The sequence below is a fragment of the Callithrix jacchus genome, chromosome 4 (assembly GCF_049354715.1).
Source record: "Callithrix jacchus isolate 240 chromosome 4, calJac240_pri, whole genome shotgun sequence".
Classification (NCBI taxonomy): Eukaryota; Metazoa; Chordata; class Mammalia; order Primates; family Cebidae; genus Callithrix; species Callithrix jacchus.
The window spans coordinates 170666320-170678938 of NC_133505.1; the positions used below are offsets into that span (position 1 = coordinate 170666320).

A 12619-nucleotide genomic window follows, 5' to 3' on the forward strand; every position below is an offset into this window, starting at 1 on the left:
GAGAAATGCCAGATGTAGATGATGGGGGGATGGAGGCAGCAACCCACCTTGCCATGTATGTACCTGTGCAACAACCCAACATGATCTGCACGTGTACCCCAGAACCTAAAGTACACACACACACACACACACACACAAGTGGCATTACTTTTAATTAAAAGTAATAGAAAAACCACAATTACTTTTGCATCAGTGTAATACAGTTCTAAACATAACTACATACACATTTGTTCTTCAACCCAGAAATCACACTTTCAGATATTTACTCTGACAATATACTTCAAATAATCCAAAGAGAAGGCATGTGATTATTCACTGCAGCCACATTCACATTGTAAAATATTAGCAACTACCTAAATGGCTATAGAGTACTCCCTTCTTAAGGTTAGTTTTATTGACTATATTTTCCGTTACCCATAGGTCAATAGTGATCCAAAGATATTAAATGGAAAATTCCAGAAATAATCCTTACATTTTGTGTTGTGCTCTGTTTTGAGTAGCTGATAAAGTTGTGCACTCTCCTGCTCTGTCCTTCCTGACAGGGGAATCGTCCCTTTGTCCTGCGTCTGCACACTGTTTACACAACATGCTAGCCTCCTAGTAGCCATCTCTGTTATCAGGCCAACTGTCGTGCTGTCACAGTGCTTGTGTTGAAGTAACCCTTATTTTACTTAACAGTGGTCCCAAAGGGTAAGAGTACTGGGCCGGGTGCGGTGGCTCAATCCTGTAATCCCAGCACTTTGGGAGGCTGAGGCGGGTGGATCACGAGGTTAAGAGATCGAGACCATCCTGGTCAACATGGTGAAACCCCGTCTCTACTAAAAATACAAAAAATTAACTGGGCATGGTGGTGCGTGCCTGTAATCCCAGCTACTCAGGAGGCTGAGGCAGGAGAATTGCCTGAACCCAGGAGGCGGAGGTTGCGGTGAGCCGAGATTGCGCCATTGCACTCCAGCCTGGGTAACAAAAGCGAAACTCCGTCTCAAAAAAAAAAAAAAAAAGAGTATTGATGATTGACACTTCAGACTAGAATGAACCTTCTATCCAGGAAATTGTGAATTGTTATATTGTTCTGTTTTATAATTATTGTTGTTAATCTCTTCTTGTGCTTAATTTATAAACTGAAGTTTGTCATAGGTGTGCATGAATAGGAAAAACACATAGTGTATACACAATTGGGGACTATCCAAGGTTTCAGGCATCCACTGGGTGTCTTGAGATGAATCCTCTGAGATAAAGGGAGGGACTAACATAAGAGATGGATTCTATAAACTGTGCTGTATTTATACAATGGAGTTCTGTGAACTGGGAAAAGTAAGATAGACCTCTAAGAAAGGGGAGGGATGATTTCCAGGTGTTTTATTAGTGAAAACACAAAGTGTAAGAAAGGAGAGGAGATAATAAATGACATCAATCTGATTATCTGTTCAAACATTAAAATGTTATGGATAAGCCAGAGAACAATCAAGTTTGTTACCAATATTGAGAGGGACAAGTAGGGTTAAGAGATTCAGGAAGAGACTGCCTTTTTATACAGTTGAGATTTGAACATATGTTAATATTGTACATATTCAAAAAAATAAAATGGAAACAAGAATAATGAGGAAATAGAATTGAAAGAAAATGGGAGCAAATTAATGTGACTTGTGTTTAAAACAGATAACACAATGGTTGGGGAGGAGATAGTTAAGTAACTTATGAACAGAATGTTGACTATATACCTGAACTCTTTTCAATAGTTTTACTTTTCATGGTGGTATAAGCAAATCAATTTTGAAACTGTTTTAGATCTATTATAGGATTGATCCAAATAAGTAGTTAGACTGATGTTAAACCATGCTTGTTACAGTGAAAGAATCAATAATATATATATACACACATATATAATATTCTGTAACATTATGTATGTTATGAAGAATATATATTCTATCCATCTGTCTGTCTATCTATCTATCAATCATCTACCGTGTGATGGCCTTGCTACCAAAGGATCCCAGCAGAACTGTAAAAATTCATTGTAGTCTGCATCCTAGGAGCAGAGTAGCTCTGTAGAACTCACTCCCTGCTGCCTTGAGAAGTACATTGATTCCGTCGATTTTACTGATGCTGATTCACTTTTGAATTGAAATACTTGATTTGTTGATATATTTTTAGAATCTTAGACTTTTAGAGACGAAATTTCTTACTCTTTTCTAACATGTTGGCAAGGATTATCTGTTTCTGAAAATTTCATAGTAACCAAAGCTTTATGTCTCCACCTACCTGGAATGCCATTAGAATGTAAAAAAAGAAGAAAACGGAGTGTCTCCAAGACAAATACCTTCTTTACTTTTGGGGCAGGGCTACAACTCCACAGCAGGAGACAGAATTCACATAACCATGCTGTAAGAGAAGTACTTTGGCTAACTAATCAATAAATGATTATTGATTAGTTTTGCTAACTAATCAATAAATGATTCCCTAACAGTTAAATCAACTTCAGAAATCCAGGTAAAGGAGAAACTAGGTGTACACAGCTCTCCAAACTCCCTATCAAATTTCAGTGAAGATTGCCGATGTTTGAAAGTAAAGAAGGGTTAAACTTTGAAATCCCTTCAGACCGAGGTAGTAACTGATTCGTTTCCCTCTCATAAAAATAGAAAGACCAATGAATAATGACCATACCAAGGAAGAATTCTTTCTCTTTTGCCTCCATCAGTTATCTTTCAATGGCCACTTGAGCTCATCACATTTTGAGGCTTTTACCGGTGTGTGTGTGTGTGTGTCTGTCTGTGTGTCTGTGTGAAATCATACATGGGTGTGTGGTCAATAGCACAGAATGGACAGGTGGCTGAAGCTCCAGCCACAGTATCGTCAGACCCAAGGTCAAGTGCCACTCTGTCCTTAGAGTTTTCTGCAGAATTTCTGTTTCTAAACTGGGGCACTTAACAGAGAGATCCAAATAATCCTTAATTTGGAAATCCTAGTCATGCTTATACATGAACACGTGTGATGCTTCATGACAATGTTTGCCCGTGATCACAGTAGTACTGTGCCATAATCCATAACAAAAATGCCAGAATATGTTGGCATTTTTGTTACTGCGAATTTTTCTTTTAAGTTTGATGCAGATCATCACATTAGAGACTCTTTACACCAATATGAATGAACATATCTGTGTTCACTGACTTAACAGCAAGGGATAAAGGTCTTCAGAGTAGAATGGAAAAAGAAAAACATTAAAGCTTACAAACTCTACCAAGAAGCACATCCTGCTTTGTGTCTCTTGTGGGAGGGATTATTAACATAAAAAGGCTACTGAAATGGATTGGTTTTACCCAAAAGGAAATATTATACTAGCTTTTGTTATTTTGCCGTTTTATCCGTGTTTTTTTTTCTTCTTGGATATTGTAGTGTTTTGCCTCCTATTGTCAACGTTCATTTTTACGTCCTTTCTCCATCTGCTTTCAATATTTCATATCTCTTTAGTTTTCTTTCTTTATTTTAAAGAGATTGGCTTATTTCTTCTTTTGTTTATCTTTCTGCCTTTGAATTCAATCATAGAAACTGACTGAGCTTTTGTGAGTTCTTAATAATAGTTATGCGAATCATAAAAAAAAGTTCAGCATTTTCAATTCCGCTTTCTTCCTCAGGAAAATCTTTTTCTAGAATTACGATGAAATTGCAGGAACAGAAACCTTGGAATGCATATGTATGTGTGTGTGCACACACACACAGACTTATACACACAGACTTGCACACACACAAACTTACACACAAACTTGCACACACACAAACTTGCACACACACGCACACACACAGACTTGCACACACACACACTTACACACAAACTTGCACACACACAGACTTGCACACACACAAACTTACACACACAAACTTGCACACACACAAACTTACACACACCCAGACTTACACACAAACTTACACACACACAAACTTGCACACACAAACTCACACACACAAACTTGCACACACAGAGACTTACACACACAGACTTGCACACACAGAGACTTACACACACAGACTTGCACACACAGAAACTTACACACAAACTTGCACACACACAGACTTACACACAAACTTACACACACCCAGACTTACACACAAACTTACACACACACAGACTTACACACACAAACTTGCACACACACAAACTTACACACAGACTTGTACACACAATTTATATGCATTTAATCTCTCGGTCTTGGCCTATTTCAGATGATAATCAACTTAGTAGTAAAATGGCCAACAGATATTCCTTGAAGAAGAAATAACAGAATTGGGGAGGAGACTCGGAGTGTAATAAACTGGAAATTTGGTTGTTGGCAGCTGATGGCAGCAGGCTGTAGAAGTGGGTTTATAGAATGGAAAAAGGATGAAATGGAGAACAGAGAAAAACCATGCATTATTCTGACTGACATAAATTTACACGAATGTAGATTCAAAATATTTGTTACTTTGTGATCATCCAGTAGTTAGGATAAATTCAGAGCCTCAGCAGAGTTTCAGCACATAAGAAAATATGTTCTGAAAGTGGTATTGTCTGTGCCCAAGAACATGGGGAGACCAGAACTGAATCACTTGGCCATGGCCTCAGGGTGCACGACAATGTGACCCCATTGTGCATTGAGCTGCAGTTCATGACCTGGTGGGGTCTGATCTTAGTCATATGTTCATCCATTTATCAAAAAAGATTACTCAACAGGCATCAATTCCATGTCTTTTATGTACCACGCACTTCCTGAGTGCAGGCTTAGAGGTGGCAGATCTTAGAGATAATTCAAATAGTAGAAAAGGCAGTGATTGATAGTTTATTGGATGTGGGAGTGAAGGAGGGGGAAGGTTTGAGGATGACTCTGGCTCACCACGGAGATAAATAGGCGGGTGATGATGCCATGTAGGGAGATGGACACAGCAGAGTGGAGGACATTATGAGTTTGGTTTTCAGCCTGCCAAGTGTGAGATGCTGGTGGGATTTCTAATAGGAATTATAGTAGGCGTTTAGAGATACTGAGCTGGAGCTCTGCATAGAAAAATAGCAGCCATGAGCAAATAAAGAGTAATTAAAGCCAAAAGTGTGTATACATCTCTAAAAGTGAGAAAAGAAAAGGTTCAGATGAAACTCCCCAGAAAAGCAAAAAAAAAAAAAAAAAAAAAAAAAGTCTCCCTCCTCCCCAGAAAGAAATAAATAGATGGTGGGAGCAAATCCTGTGGATGAAGGTGAGAAAAAAGTAGGAGGACAACCAGGAGATCATGGTGTTCAGGAAAACCAGGGAAGAAGACATCCAAAGAATGAAAGAGTGGGCAACAGTGCAAAATGTTCTAGGGGGACCAAATGAGTGGAGGCTTGGAAAGGATCACTTGAAAGCCTTGGCTGTCAGTGGTGATCTTGTTACAAAGGCAGAGCCTGAGGGTCAGGTTCAGAGAGTTGATAAACGGTAATAACTGGACCCAGAAGTGTAGCTGTATTAGTCTGTTATCATGCTGCTAATAAAGATATACCAAAACTGGATAATTTATAAAGAAAAGAGGTTTAATGGACTCACAGTTCAGCATGGCTGAGGAGGCCTCAGGAAACTTAACGATCATAGTAGAAGGGGAAGCAAACACATCCTTCTTCACATGGTGGCAGGAAGGAGAAGAATGAGTGCCCAGCAAAGGGGGAAGCCCCTTACAAAACCGTTGGATCTTGTGAGAACTGACTCACTATCATGAGAATAGAATGAGGGAACCACCCCCATGATTCAGTTATTTCCACCTGGTCCCTCCCACGATATGTGGGAAATATGGGAACCACAATTCAAGAAGAGACGTGCATGGGGACACAGCCAAACCATATCAGTAGCCAAGCAATATTGTGTTAATTAGAGGGGCGTGTGGAATACAGGGAGGCTGGAGTTTCTGTTGCTGCTGTTTTGTTTTTTGTTTTAGATTTTAGAAAGTGGGCTTAAATCCTTCTGCAGGATAGTCAGCTCCAGAAGGCATGCGTTTCATTCACCAACACATCTTCATCAACCTTGGTGCCTGGCACAGAGCTGGTGGTCAATGAACATTTGTTGTGTGCATGGATATGCAAATGAGCACAAGCAAAGCAAGGCAGATGCATAGGAGAAAGGGGTCCCTGACAAACACGCTCTAGAGTGGTGGGTCCTGGTCTGCTCTTCTCTGAGTTAGTCATGCTGGTCAATGTGGAAACATCCAGTTATGTTTTAGTCAAGGAGGCCCTGAGGGAATGTCTTCCAGTCCAGTCTTCATTGGGCAGACGTTCAGGAGGCTGATCTTCAAATACCTGACACTCATCATTCACTCACTAACACAAGTTCCCTCAAGTTAGATTTTAGCTTTTTTCTTTTAATAGATCGTTTGCTGTTTCATATACTGAATAAACTTTTATTTTCTACTTTACTTCCATAATGTTCTATATTATTCTGTCCTATTTCTCTCTCTAATCAACCCGACGTCTAGTCCCTTGCTCTCAATGGTTTTACTGTAAAGAGAAAGACTCCATGGGTGACACTCGGGGAGTCTAGAAAGAGCAGCGAGTTCCTTTGACTCACTCTTGCCCCCTTCTGCTGGGTTCTCTGTACCTGCTTCGAGCTGGCCTTGTGCTGCATGGCATGGTTAGGCTCTGAGGCATTTATAAGCACAGGTTCTTCTAGAATTCAGCCGGTCACATATTTGCAGAGTCTCTGTTGACAGAACTGTAGGAAAGAAAAACTTGGAAGTTTAGGCATCTATTTCCTATTGGCTTCTAAGCTCAGCTTTGGGCTCCACGCTGGGCCTGATGGTTCCCCACTTTCAACTCTAGGAATCTCTTTCTGGCAGACTTCCTCACAGCTCCTGCACACTTCCTGCTCCCTCAACAGGAAGCACTGCAAAGGAGCTGTCATCGAGTTCTTTCTGAGCTGCTGCTTCCCTCTAGAATAAGGAAATGCTATGATGCATAGCAGTTGGAAATTGAACAAAAGGGAATGAGCCTGACCAAACAATAATTATCCATCACTCACACACACGGGAGGTGGGATTGGGGGTTGGAAACACACACACGGCTTTAATGACCGTAAAACAGAACCAGACTACTTGGATTAAAGGGAGTCCAAGCTTTCCAGAAGATAGGATGATGTAAGAACATAGGCTGTGTGTGAGTCATGCTTTGATAATTCAGCTGAGTGACTTTGGACAAGTTATTTGAACTTTCTGAGTCTCAGATGCCTCATATATTTAATGGAGAGACCATAATGCTCGTGGAAGGCATTAAGTGAGATAACTCCTTAAAAGCTGAGTTCTGTGGCTGGCACACCAGCAAAATGCTTATCATTCAGAATTGTCATTATTAATTACCCTACTTTTGTCGATAGGAAATAGTGATGCTTTAAGTGTTTAGAACATTTATCCTGAGAATATAAAAGGTCATACTATCTGAAGCAATGCCACAGAGAAGACCATGGAGAACAGAATCTTTGTTGAGTTATTGATCTACACTCTACACTGGGGAGTGCAATGGATCATATCAGTAACTGTTCGATTCAACTCAGCATACTTCTAGCATCTTCAAATATACCATTCTGATAGAATCGAGGGCAAAGGTTTGCCTCTCTCTCTAATATATCCAAATATAAGAAACGTTGGGCTTTTTTCCTCACAACACAAACACTGGGATTTTAAATTCTATTTTTCAAGTCTGATCCAGATATTCGGCATTGTGTAGACAGAGTCTGGACATTCCTCAGAGGAATGCAAACCAAGGCAAAGAGTTTAGCACGGGGAGGGACGCTGTGTTTGTCTAGCGTCTGTGACAATGACACTAATCCAAAGTCCACACCCAAGGGAATGTGCAGCAACACGCTCGAAAATGTAGCTGTGAGCTGCGTCGGTCCCGTGTGGAGCTGCTGAGCCAGGGGACGTATTGGAAGCGAACTCAGCGTGACAGGAGCAGCAGTCAGAACCCCTCATCTTCAGCCGAGTTCACACCCTTGAGAGAACCAGGAGCAAGGACAGCCAGTGTGAAGCAAGAAGAACAGGGACCTCACTGTTGAGTGAGGAGCACAGATGTACATATACAATGAAGGTAAACTACCTTCTGGCCTGTTTATTCATGCACCAAAGCCCTTCAGACTTGCTTGGCATTTAATGTAAGTAAATGGTAATAATGAAGGAAATTCTGTCATTTTCCTGTCATTTTGGTTTTGTTCTCCTTCTTTCCCCCTCATTTCCCCTTCCTCATTTTTAAAGCTCTAAACAATAACCAGGCATAAAAAGCCAACTTGAGGCTCATCGGGTGATCTGTGTGAGTCACCCCCGACCCGGGACTGTGAACGCAGGGGCAGGCTCTCTGAGTGAGGCTTCCAGGTCCTCCATTCCGAGGAACACAGAGTGTAAAAAGAAAGCGGCCATGGGTAAAAGGAGCACAAAACAGAACGAGACAGCGATCATTCTCAGTCGTACCAGGGCCCCTACAGGAAAGCTAGGCAATGTGGTGCAGATGAAGGGAAGACAGGAAAAGGATTTTGGCCAGAGCAGATGCAGAACCATTAAAGTGGAAAGAACAGGCCCGTTTCTGACTCGCCGGGCAGATGTGGCCCGGGGGCAGCAGGCGGTGCTTGTCCAGAGATCGGGGGAGTCTGCTCAGTGCACCCAGGGCCTCTGGGCCAACACTGGGCACGTGGCTGGGAAGCAGTATTTTGGGTCTCTCATTCATTCCCAGTTAATCTCTTAGGTTTGCTTCAGCAGCAGAACTTATTTGTAAAACCATGTGCTTCATTGTCTCTCAGGAATAAATAATTAATTTCTATGAGGCTGCACTGTGGCTTTAAAATAATTCATGAAAATCTCAAGGAAAGTCATCAATTTAGAGAGGAAATCAAAACTGGGCGACTTGATTAACCTTATTTCAGGGTGCGTGGGAGCAGATGAACCAGCGGTGTATTGTTTGGTAACTCTCGAAACTCTCTTTGTCTGTGTGCCTTCATTGCTATCTTAGCATGCTCTGCTCATGTTTTTGTCCGTAAGATATTTATGTTTCTATGTGTGTGTTAATTTCACAGATTTGATTCATATGTAGATGTCTGTTATTTGTACATGGATACATTCACCCTCTACAAACTCAGTTTGCTAGATCTAAAAAAACTAGCCCAGTGCGCTCTAACTAGAACATGAGATGGACAACAAGCAAGTCCTAGATTCATTCAGATTCTTTCCATCTGCTTTGGTCCCAGACCCCCTTCACCCCCAGCCTGCACCATTGCATGGTCCAGGCTGGGGGTCTCCATACAGAGACTAGGACTGAGCAGGAGCCCCTAGGAGGCCATTGTGGTGTTATAAAAAATGTCACAAATCATGATATTCCCTTACTTTAAACCTCCAATGAAAGGAAACCTATGGATCAAGAGAGCCTCACGCCAAATACCCACTAGTTGTGATATATGAACTTTATTTAGATCCTGATTCAAACAAATTGAAGCAAAAATTATACACACATCAGTTTAAACACTGACACAATATTGGATCATATTAATTTGTTGTTCTTAAATGATTCTTCAATGTTCCCGTGTGATACATGTAGAATTACTTATGGGTGAAATGAAACCATATTTGGAGTTCACATTAAAATCTGGGTGGGCTGGGGAGGACTGGGTATGACGTGGATGAAAGAGGGGGTTCAGGAGTGGTTGATTGTGGGAGCTTGGCAATGCCTCTTGGCGACTTGTGAGTGCCATTCTCTATACCTTTGAGTATGTTTAACATCAACTGTGTTTTTAAAACCAGAAATACATGAATAAATAGAGCCCCCCACAGACTTACAACTGAGCTTTTGCTCATCCTGGGCCTGAGGATTCTCTTCTTCACCTGCTGGGCCTCTCGTCCACCTACAGCCCCCCTCCTCCACCTATGGGCTGCCCTCCTTCACCTGCAGCCCTCCTCCTCCACCTGCCACCCTCCTCCTCTACCTGCAGCCTCCCTCCTCCACCTGCAGCCCCCCCCGCTTGCAGCCCCCCTCCTCTACCTGCAGCCACCCTCCTCCACCTGCAGCCCCCCTCCTCTACTTGCAGCCCCCCTCCTCCACCTGCAGCTCCCGTCCTCCACCTGTAGCCCCCTCCTCCACCTGCAGCCACCTTCCTCTGCCTGCAGCCCCCTCCTCCACCTGCAGCTTTCTTCCTCCACCTGCAGCCCCCCTCCTCTACCTGCAGCCACCCTCCTCCACCTGCAGCCCCCCTCCTCTACCTGCAGCCCCCTCCTCTACCTGCAGCCCCCTCCTCTACCTGCAGCCCCCCTCCACCTGCAGCCCCCTCCTCTACTTGCAGCCCCCCTCCTCTACCTGGAGCCCCCCTCCTCCACCTGCTTCCCCCCTCCACCTTCCACCCCCTTCCTTCACCTGCCGCCCCCCCACCTGCCGCCCCCCCCACCTGCCGCCCCCCTCCTCCACCGGCCGCCCCCCTCCTCCACCTACAGCCCCCCTCCTCTACCTGCAGCCCCTCTCCTCTACCTGCCACCCCCCTCCTCCACCTGCCACCCCCCCCACCTGCAGGCTCCCTCCTCCACCTGCAGCCCCCTCCCCCAAGTATGGGTCCTCCTCCTCCACCTGCAGGCTCTCCTGTGCTCCAGGTCACTACCCAGGTTTCCTTGGGTTCCTCCAGCACTTGCTGCACATCCTGGCCAGGAGTCTCAGTGTCTGCCCCTCCCTCAGCCAGGTCCTTTGCATCACTGGGGCCTCAAGTCAAAGGCCACCTCCCCAGAGGCTTTCCCTGGCAGTCACCAGGTCGCGCTTGTGCTTTTGCCTCTCGTTGCCCTGCTTCATCTCCTTCCTAGGCATTGTTTTTGTTTTCTGGTTTATGACAGCCTTCCTCCAGCAGACAATGGCTCCTGGGAAGCTGGGACCTGCCCTGAATTTCCACTCCTTTACCCCAGAATCTATAATAAAATGGAGCCTGGTGCATTCAATAAATATTTGTTGAATGAATAAATAAATGTTATAATTCCCAGTGGCAGAGCAGAATCCATGATTATGTGTGGTAAACCTCCCTTTCTATGTTTTCAGAATTAGATTGATAGGAACAGAAAGGGAGGGTTGAAGGGTTGATTGTTTCCTTACTGACCTCTCTCCCTCGCTCTGAAAATTACAATGGGAGAAAAGGATAAGAGGAAAGTTTCTTCGAGGGGCCGACTCCGGTTGGCGGCAGTTCTGTGGAAAGTAGGCAAGTGGAGAAGACTTCTTTCCTCTCCCTGAAAATCTTCCACTTTTTCTCCGTTTCTCTCTCCTTGACTCTCTCTGTGTAAGGAGCTGGTATTACCATGATTCAGAAAACTCCAACCCACTTGCAAATGAACTAATCATTTGTTAGGAAACAGACCTTAAATAATGAAAATGGACATTTCCCCTTCCAACTTCAGAAGTATTTCACGGTTTTTCTCTTGTTCTCCCAGCGCCATAATCCTCTGCTCCAGCCACGGCCCCTCCACCTCCTCCCCAGGTGGTCTCTTTGTATGAATTCGGGGTCTTAGTGAAGCAGTTGCTTCTGATGTTCTACCAAATTCCATTAAAAATGAAACATATATGTTACTCTGATTTTATGTCTTGTCAGTCAGAAGCATGGGACACGTTTTGCCTAAGGGGAAAGAACCATGGAAGCCAGGGGGTTAAACTCATTTTTAATTTGCCCACAGATGGATGCACCGAGCTTTTCCTTTATCTGAGAAGCCTACATCCATAGGACTGCAATAACAAATATGCAGGAAGCTGCATTCACTGTGAAATTTAACAAAGGGAATTAGCCACAGTATGTGAGCAGTAACTTTAAATAGCAGAAGCGACAGAGAGAACTGTGGCTGATAAATGAAAACTAGTAATTACAATATTAGTACTCTTTCCACATTAAGTTTCTAAACCACATTAAAAGGTTGCTCGCAATTCCACTTTTCCTTTCTCTCATCAAAATAGAGCAAAATAAAATATAATAGAGACAAATTGCTGGCAGAAAGTATTCTTACACATGACGCAATTTCTAATTATAACAATTAATTTTAAAATATTTTTTAAAATCTTAAAAATATTTTTATAAAGACTGTTTTACCAGGCCAGCCCCAAGGGAGGAAGTGGAACAGACCTCATTTTTCTCAGCCTTCATCCAGGAGGAATGGACTGTAGCCTTTCTCTTTAATATTTAATCTAAACTTTATTAATTTCTTTAAAAATAAAAAGATTCTGTGTCTAATTTACACTCACCTCCAGGACTTCTCTAAAGCATGGCTCGTGTGATGTAAGGCCTACATAAAAGGCCGTATTATCTGGAACTCTCTTTATTATCGTTTTAGTTCAGCCATATTTTTCTTCCTTAGCTTTAAAAAGCATTGATCTGAAACAAGCCTTCATGCTGAAACTGTCTACACTGCACGAACCCTGTGGAAAGGAAGGCGGAAAAATATCAGGGCTTCTAATCTCTGAAGACCCACCACCAGGAGCCCCGGGCTACCATCATTCCACTTCCTGCCATCCAGCAGATGAGAAAGTAGGAAGGGTTCCCCAAGAATGGTTTTCCGTATCAACAGCCTTCAGCGTGAGATGCACTGAGCCTTTCTCATCTAGTCCCACGGAAGTTGATTCTTCTCACCTGATGAAGCGTTT

At 43.1% G+C, this 12619-nt stretch overlaps 1 long non-coding RNA gene across 1 annotated transcript in view; it reads right to left on the minus strand.

Moving 5' to 3' along the window:
- Positions 1-5649, minus strand: part of LOC144582368 (uncharacterized) — a 36021-nt gene extending 30372 nt beyond the window's left edge. Inside the window, exon 1 of the long non-coding RNA XR_013534953.1 lies at positions 5547-5649. This is a non-coding gene — a long non-coding RNA (uncharacterized LOC144582368). The remainder of the gene's footprint in view (positions 1-5546) is intronic.
- Positions 5650-12619: the final 6970 nt, after the last annotated feature.